Raw genomic sequence first — 8,853 nt, forward strand, 5'->3', positions numbered from 1 at the left:
CCTCCCTCGGGCATGGGTGTGTGTGTTTGTCCTTAGGATTGTTTAGGTTAAGTAGTGTGTTAGTTTAGGGACTGATGACATTAGCAGTTAAGTCCCATAAGATTTCACACACATTTGAACATTTTTATATACTTATACGTATATGGTGTCTGTTCTTTCGGACTTGGTAAGAATGTCTTTCACGTGTAATGAGTGTGTTGGGGTGGGACACTACGAATATAGTGTGTGGACATACAAAGTGAGAATGTGGGTCTCGCGGGAGGCGGGCGCGAGATAGTCTCTGCAGTCGCATTATTCCCTGTGCCCTCGGTGGCTCAGAAGGATAGAGCGCCTGCCCTGTAAGCAGGAGATCCCGGGTTCGAGTCCCGGTCGGGGCACACATTTTCTCCTCTCCCCTTTGATATATATCGACGCCCGGCAGCAGCTGAAAGTGTTAAATTAATTCTAAACCTACATATGGTTAACAGTCAACAGAATTCAATCCAGGGACACATTCCATCAGCCAGTTAGTTAATTCTTATCAGATTCCTTTCTAGTGTGCTACTTTGCTTGTCATCCTAGATCAGGTGGAGGATTTGAGAAGCTAATTCAGGCAAGCATGCAAATAACTGGAAGGCACCACGCCGCCGAAGTACGGTTACGTATCTCAGAAATACCAACAGAAAACTAAACAAATTTACTCGCACATGTGTACATGGACCCGATAAGCCACTGTTCAGTATCCCACACTAACATCTGTGATTCTTGGTCCCATTCCATTTCAATACTGAACGAGGGGTTGGTTCAAATGACTCCGAGCACTATGGGACTCAACTGCTGAGGTCATTAGTCCCCTAGTACTTAGAACAAGTTAAACCTAACTAACCTAAGGACATCACACACATCCATGCCCGAGGCAGGATTCGAACCTGCGACCGTAGCGGTCTCGCGGTTCCAGACTGCAGCGCCAGAACCGCGCGGCCACTTCGGCCGGCCTGAACGAGGGGAAAATGACTCAACACGACGGTATGCACGCAAAGTTTTCCTATTATGAACCTTTCAAAATTGTACGACAGGATACCCTAAATACAGGTCCTTTGAACTGTCTCAGGAGGCTTTCCTGAGAACAATATTGCCATTCTTCCAAAGAAAGAAACCTTTCTGTTACACATACAGACGGATCTGATGCGATCCTAGCGCAGTATGTCTGAGTTCATGTGTACTGCCATTCCTGTTTCATGAGGACTCTAAACATGGAAACAGTTTGCCAGATCTAGTCACACTGTCATCTTGCATACAGCCTTATTTCCAGGTGTACTCCTCTTTACCAGAACACTCACGTCGACCTGTAGGCTGCCAATCCCTAGGAAACTAAACACGAGTGCTCATACAAGGTTGTGAAGACACCTTAATTCCTGGAATAAGCCCCGCAGATACTGATTATGACACGTTGATAACATGCTCTGACTTTTGAATAGTAGCTGGACAGGGCAAATGTTACCTAAAGTGAAATGAGAAGGGGTGCAGTTATTCGGAAATAACGCAGTTAAATATTGGCTATGTGCCTGAAACACACTACATCGTACGAAGCTTTACAAGTACAATAAATCACACCTTACGTATCATATTTGTAATCGATGGTTAGTGGCAACGAAAAATGTTGATCCATAAACTGCATCAGTGATAGCGAAGGGTGTTCCTCAATATTCAAATGCTTGAAGTAAAGTGAAATATCTTGCTGTCCATAAAGGTCGAGGGCATCGTCAAGAGCCCCAGGAAAGTTTGATAGAACCGCTCTTATTTTCTACAGTATGATCAGAAACGCCCATAAACGGTGTTCCTTGATAGGCTGTGCTGAGAAACGTTTGATAAGAAAATAATTTAATACGCCCCACCGTTTCTGAGTTAATTAGCACTGAAATTAGCCTATCAGGCCGTTGCGCGTGAAAACTCAAGCGGCCCGACAGATACAATTAGTTCAGTTGTTCTGACGTCGTGGATAACAACGAACGAGACGGTTCAGGCTTTGTCTCGGACTCTGCCCTCACCACCGTCACATGCTCCGTTTTTGTGTCGCCCTCTTTATTGGGTTTTAGGAAATCAATCGAAGATCATGTTTTGTGACACAGTTTCTGGCGGACCACTTAAATTCGCGCGCAGTGCCAGTGCTAATTAGGTCGCAAACGGGGCAACATATGGAATTTTTTCTTAACAATTATTTCTCAGCAAAACCTACCCTGCAGCACCCTTATATGCCCTTCCGACTGTTTCTGACCACCCAGCATACACAGTATACGTAAACGATATGACGGACAGGGTGGGAAGCAATCTGCAGCTGTTTGCTGATGGTGCTGTGTGACGCACGGGAAGGTGTCGTCGTTGACTAACAGTAGGAGGGTACAAGATGGCATAGACAAAATTCCTAATTAGTGTTATTAATAGTAGCTTCCTCTAAATGTCGAAAACTGTAAGTTAAAGCAGATTAATATGGAAAACAATACCGTAATGTTCGAATACATTATTACTAGCGACCCGTTTAACACAACCACGTCGATTAAATGTTTAGCGTAACGTAGCAAAGTGATGTGAAGTGAAACAAGCACGTGAGGATAGTAGTAAGTAAGGCGAAAGGTTGACTTCGGTTTATTGAGCGAATTTTGGGGAAGTGTGGTTTACCTGTAAAGGAGACCGCGTATACGGGTAGAACACTAGTGCGACCCATTCTCGAATACTGCTCGAAAGTTTGGATCTCCAAGAAAAACATCGAAGCAGTTCTAAAGCGTATTGCCAGATTTGTTACTGGTAGAGTCGATCTTCACGGGACTCTTACAGGGACGCTTCAAGAATTTAAATGTAGAGATGACGACTTGCTTTTCGCGTAACTCTACAGAGATAATTTAGAGAACCGGCGTTGGAAGGTGATAGCAGAACGATTCTAATGCCGTTAACGCACATTTAGCGAAATGACTGAGGAGCTAAGAGAAATTAGGCTTCGTACGGAGGCATACAGACTATCGTTTTTCCCTCGCTCTATTTGCGAATGGAGCAGGAAAGAAAATGTCTAGAAGTAATACAAGGTACCCTCCGCCAGGCGGTATAAGGTTTCTTACGGAATATGTATGTAGATGTAGATCTAATTGCAGATGATATCGACAAGAAAAAAATATTTTGTCTATTTTGACTTACATCCCAATAACTTAGAAACATCGAATTTGTATGGTGAATGGAATGGTTTGCAATTACGTCGTCTGAGCCACAAGATATCTCGGACAACTTCATCGGTGTAAGTTTACCTGGACTGTTCAAAATTTCTTACAAAAAATAGATACTACTCGGCCAAGCACGTGCAATGTATGAAGCGGAAGTGTAAGAAACAGATTACGCCACGAAATAAAGTTCAAAGATTCCAAAATGGAGACAAATACAAAGCGTGGAATTTAGAGCTCGAGGAAAAAAGTATGAGAAAGTTCATTAGCGAATGTTACTGGTCGAATGCGTCCATTTCGTAAAAAATACAGATGCCTGACATTGTCCTCGCTACTGCGTGCTGTCCATGACAAAAGAATGAGACGGCTGTTGCGACGAGACAAGTTCTCACTGGCCGGATCGAATCAAAGCTTTTGCCTCACATTGAGATAAAGCTGCAGTTCCTCGTTTTGACACAGATGAGTTGCACTCGGCGAGTGAGGTGACTCCTAACCGTCTGTGAGTCAACAAATGAGTGCGGAGTAGTTCTATTTGCATCGCCTACAAGTTTTCACCTGTTTATGGCATTTCAAATCGCTTTTCAGTGATACTCATAATTATTGAACTGCGATCGATAAGTTTAACATTAATTTTTGTTATCATACATTGTAGGTCTCTTTTTAAATTTTTGTTATTATTTTGTATTTATATATCACCAGCAAATTCTGTATAAACTCGCTCAGTATTTCTTTGCTAATGGTCTACGATGACAGTTTCATGTAGATAACAGCATTGTCCGCTAACGAACTGTAATACTTCACGGCCAGGTATTCAAGGCAAAAGCTACACTTGGACATAGCGAGACTTTCGAAGTACTACTGTATTTAACTGTAGCTTTTTATCCACTCTGAAAGGGTTTCTGTCCCCTATAAAATTTAATAGCAGAGGGTTGCCATCAACTGCGTATGTGGACTTGAACGTGGGCTTACAGACTGGTGGATTTCTTGTTAGACTGCAACTTTCTTGACAACTCAGGAACGCAGACAAAGACTTGAAGGAATTTCAGCGGCGTACACGAGAAAATCCTGGAACAGACAGCGCTGCGAAGTGCCACGATTAGAAATAGTTACGCAGTAATAACTGTTCGTTGTGTGATATTGTAAATTGAGCCCACTAATACCAAAGGCGATACTTCGAAAAATTCAGAAATTCAGCTTCCCGATGGAGAGAGTGCGGGGGGGGGGGGGGGGTGATGAACAAAACTGCCGAGCATGAACGGCCATGAGGAGAGACAGGCAGTCAGTAAGGAATGATAGATCAATCTTAGGAGGACCCAGGGATGTCTGAGAAGAAGTGATTTGTGTGCTGCTTCACACAAAACGTTCTGCAGATACGTCAGTCTATTGGTCACACAGTTTTCAGGCCTTGACACGGATCCCAGCATTCGTTATAATCTACACTCCTGGAAATTGAAATAAGAACACCGTGAATTCATTGTCCCAGGAAGGGGAAACTTTATTGACACATTCCTGGGGTCAGATACATCACGTGATCACACTGACAGAACCACAGGCACAGAGACACAGGCAACAGAGCATGCACAATGTCGGCACTAGTACAGTGTATATCCACCTTTCGCAGTAATGCAGGCTGCTATTCTCCCATGGAGACGATCGTAGAGATGCTGGATGTAGTCCTGTGGAACGGCTTGCCATGCCATTTCCACCTGGGGCCTCAGTTGGACCAGCGTTCGTGCTGGACGTGCAGACCGCATGAGACGACGCTTCATCCAGTCCCAAACATGCTCAATGGGGGACAGATCCGGAGATCTTGCTGGCCAGGGTAGTTCACTTACACCTTCTAGAGCACGTTGGGTGGCACGGGATACATGCGGACGTACATTGTCCTGTTGGAACAGCAAGTTCCCTTGCCGGTCTAGGAATGGTAGAACGATGGGTTCGATGACGGTTTGGATGTACCGTGCACTATTCAGTGTCCCCTCGACGATCACCAGTGGTGTACGGCCAGTGTAGGAGATCGCTCCCCACACCATGATGCCGGGTGTTGGCCCTGTGTGCCTCGGTCGTATGCAGTCCTGATTGTGGCGCTCACCTGCACGGCGCCAAACACGCATACGACCATCATTGACACCAAGGCAGAAGCGACTCTCATCGCTGAAGACGACACGTCTCCATTCGTCCCTCCATTCACGCCTGTCGCGACACCACTGGAGGCGGGCTGCACGATGTTGGAGCGTGAGCGGAAGACTGCCTAACGGTGTGCGGGACCGTAGCCCAGCTTCATGGAGACGGTTGCGAATGGTCCTCGCCGATACCCCAGGAGCAACAGTGTCCCTAATTGGCTGGGAAGTGGCGGTGCGGTCCCCTACGGCACTGCGTAGGATCCTACGGTCTTGGCGTGCATCCGTGCGTCGCTGCGGTCCGGTCCCAGGTCGACGGGCACGTGCACCTTCCGCCGACCACTGGCGACAACATCGATGTACTGTGGAGACCTCACGCCCCACGTGTTGAGCAATTCGGCGGTACGTCCACCCGGCCTCCCGCATGCCCACTATACGCCCTCGCTCAAAGTCCGTCAACTGCACATACGGTTCACGTCCACGCTGTCGCGGCATGCTACCAGTGTTAAAGACTGCGATGGAGCTCCGTATGCCACGGCAAACTGGCTGACACTGACGGCGGCGGTGCACAAATGCTGCGCAGCTAGCGCCATTCGACGGCCAACACCGCGGTTCCTGGTGTGTCCGCTGTGCCGTGCGTGTGATCATTGCTTGTACAGCCCTCTCGCAGTGTCCGGAGCAAGTATGGTGGGTCTGACACACCGGTGTCAATGTGTTCTTTTTTCCATTTCCAGGAGTGTATATCGTCACTCTGTGACATCTTCCTCACTTTCCGTTCTTTGTGGGATTGCCCTTCTAGTAATCTGATATCAAAGTCTCGAAGCATCTGATTACATTTTCCTTGCCTGACATCATCTTTCTAATATTTCGTTGCCGCCGACTCTGCGACATAATCACTACACACAGCAGGAACCAGGTGCTCGAACAATAACTCTGTGTTGGCTACTAGGTGGCTTTTACTTGGAGGGATTAAAATTGATGTCAGTCAGTACCTCAGAGCCGCGAAACACGGGAGACTGCTGGCTGTCACCCAGCAGCCACACCAAAGCAGAGGAGATTGACTTCACACGAGCACTGCATCAGCCGCCCCGCTTTCATGTAACAATATCGACTCTGCGGAGTGGTGTGATGAAGTGGTTTAATCCTCCCCCCACCCCCCACCTTTTCCCTTTTTCCCTCCTATTTATCCAATAACTTGCATCTTTTCTAAGCCTGGTTATACCAGGCCTGAGATTACATTTGTGTTATTGATCTGTGAATGACAATAATGGACGTAAATATTTCTACGTATGTGTCATTCTCGAACCGAATTTAATACATGAGCAAACAGCGCGGAGGTATTTCCATAGAAGTCGCTGAATCAATTTATTTTGCACTGAAGTTAACAGTACTACTGGCCTTATTTGATAAATCGTTTATGTTTGAAATAAGACGGTTTCTGTTACGCTTCCTTCTATCACTGGTGATATTATTTTCATTTTTGCCACCATCCAATGTAGCAATTAGGGTTCCATTAGTGAAACATCCCTCGAATCTATTTCATATTTGTGAAGATCATCTAGATTATTGTTGGACCATGTGCTACAGTATCAAACGTTTTCCAGAAATCTGGAAAGACGTGATCTACGTTGCTTTACATCTGTACTTTAGAGTGAACGAGTACTGTTTCTTAATTCGCTCTAATTTATTAAAACAGTTTCCGTTGCTGATAGAGCTTCAAAGCAGTTATGGCATAATGCTGTATTGATCTGTAATCACACGAATCCATTTGGTTTACATTATATGTGATCTGCACTCTTTTACAGTCTCGCGGGACTATTCCCTAGCTGGAAATTCTCCAAGAGTATGAGCTAGGAAACAGGATAATTACGCAGTGCGCAGTATGCAGAATGTAAAAGGAACTCTGTCAAGACTTCATGTTGTGTTTGCTGCTCGGAAATTTAATCTGCAGCTTTGATATTTCCTTGTTACTCTCATTAGGAAAATACCTTACGCTTTGTGGTACTGCCGTGCACAGCTGTGGGTGAAGGAGAGGGCAAAGGATTGTTTTGCGTCACGGATATGTCTTCCGTTGACTCTGCTAATGCGCGTTGTTCTCTCTCCTCTTTTCTCAGTTTCACCCTCCGCGACTTCCTACATTGCTACCGAGTAAGGTGGAGCAGCGGTAAAACATTGGACTAGAATTTGCGAGGACAGTGGTTCAAAGTCTCGCCCTCCCTTTTAGTTTTAAGTTTTCATTTAATTCCCTAAATGACTTCAGCCGAAAGCCTGGATGGTTCCTTTGAAAGGAACGACCTGTTTCCTTTCCAATCGTTGCACAAATCTAGTATCTACTCCGTCGTTAATGTCGTTCGTATTATGGCGTTTTTCAGCCGCCTCGGTTATTAATTACAACATTACATAATCCCTTATCTTACGTTCAGGAGCTCTAGTCCAGGTACTGCTAAGACGCTGAATAAAAATCCTGCGATAAGATTATAATAAACTTGATGTATAAAGCCTCGTTTTCTCCGCCAAGTGTGTCACAAAGGAAGACCTAAGAGTGGAGAGAGGTTCAGGGCATCTACTTACAATAAGATTGGAAAGGAAAACCCAAGAGCTGCAAGGATCAAATATGGTAAAGGGCGTGAGTGACGCAAAAGTCGACGGAAGGCACCGAAATACAGAGCGGAAAAATCATACTCAAAGGCGTATAGTCTCCTAGAAATAATGCCATGCTGATTCTGTTGATTTATTGGAAACAGCAGCGATCTATTACATACCTTACGTCTTCTGTAGTGGAGTATATTTATTACTCTGCTTCTGAAAAGCGCAGATTTTTCTACAAATACCTCTTGTGCCACAAGAAAGAGGCCAGTTTCTAGGCCCTTTGAAACTTACATTTTGTATTTAGTTGGTTTTGCATTACGCTGGTAAACACTCTTGAATTAAATCGTATACAAGGAGATAACAGTGACAATGACATACCCGAAAGTTTTAGATCGTCGGAAAGAGTGGAAAAGAAACCTTTATTTATGGAGTTTATGATACAGTTTGCGAACTAAATGTCAATTAAAGTCTTCCTGTGGATCAATTGCATTATAAATAAACTATTTCTTCTTATAATTTAAATTTTGCAAAATAGTATTCCACTGAGCGTCCACCATTCTATGTTTGAATCTATTCTGTATGTCTGCTGAGAGATATTAACATGTTCTACGCAACTACAAGTTCGATTACAAACGCTACGAATATATAAGGGGCGAGCAGAATGGTTCAAATGGCACTGAGCACTATGGGACTTAACTTCTGATGTCATCAGTACCCTAGAACTTAGAACTACTTAAACCTAACTAACCTAAGGAGATCACAGACATCTATGCCCGAGGCAGGATTCGAACCTGCGACCGTAGCGGTCGCGCGGTTCCAGACTGTAGCGCCTAGAACCGCTCGGCCGTTGGAGAAAGTTTCCGTTCAAGGCGGCAGAGTACAGAATCGGTGTGCCGATCAGCCAAAAACGCTGTGAACATTGAAGCTTAAGACACGCGCTTGACAACGGCTAAGGGTCG

The 8,853-nt window shown here is 45.0% G+C and overlaps 1 non-coding gene across 1 annotated transcript; it reads left to right on the forward strand.

The window, feature by feature from the left end:
• Positions 1-302: 302 nt before the first annotated feature.
• Trnat-ugu (transfer RNA threonine (anticodon UGU)) lies at positions 303-377 on the forward strand. Its single transcript has one exon. It is a non-coding gene; the product is annotated as a tRNA-Thr (tRNA).
• Positions 378-8,853: the final 8,476 nt, after the last annotated feature.

Source organism: Schistocerca cancellata, chromosome 1 (genome assembly GCF_023864275.1).
Source record: "Schistocerca cancellata isolate TAMUIC-IGC-003103 chromosome 1, iqSchCanc2.1, whole genome shotgun sequence".
NCBI classification, from domain to species: Eukaryota; Metazoa; Arthropoda; class Insecta; order Orthoptera; family Acrididae; genus Schistocerca; species Schistocerca cancellata.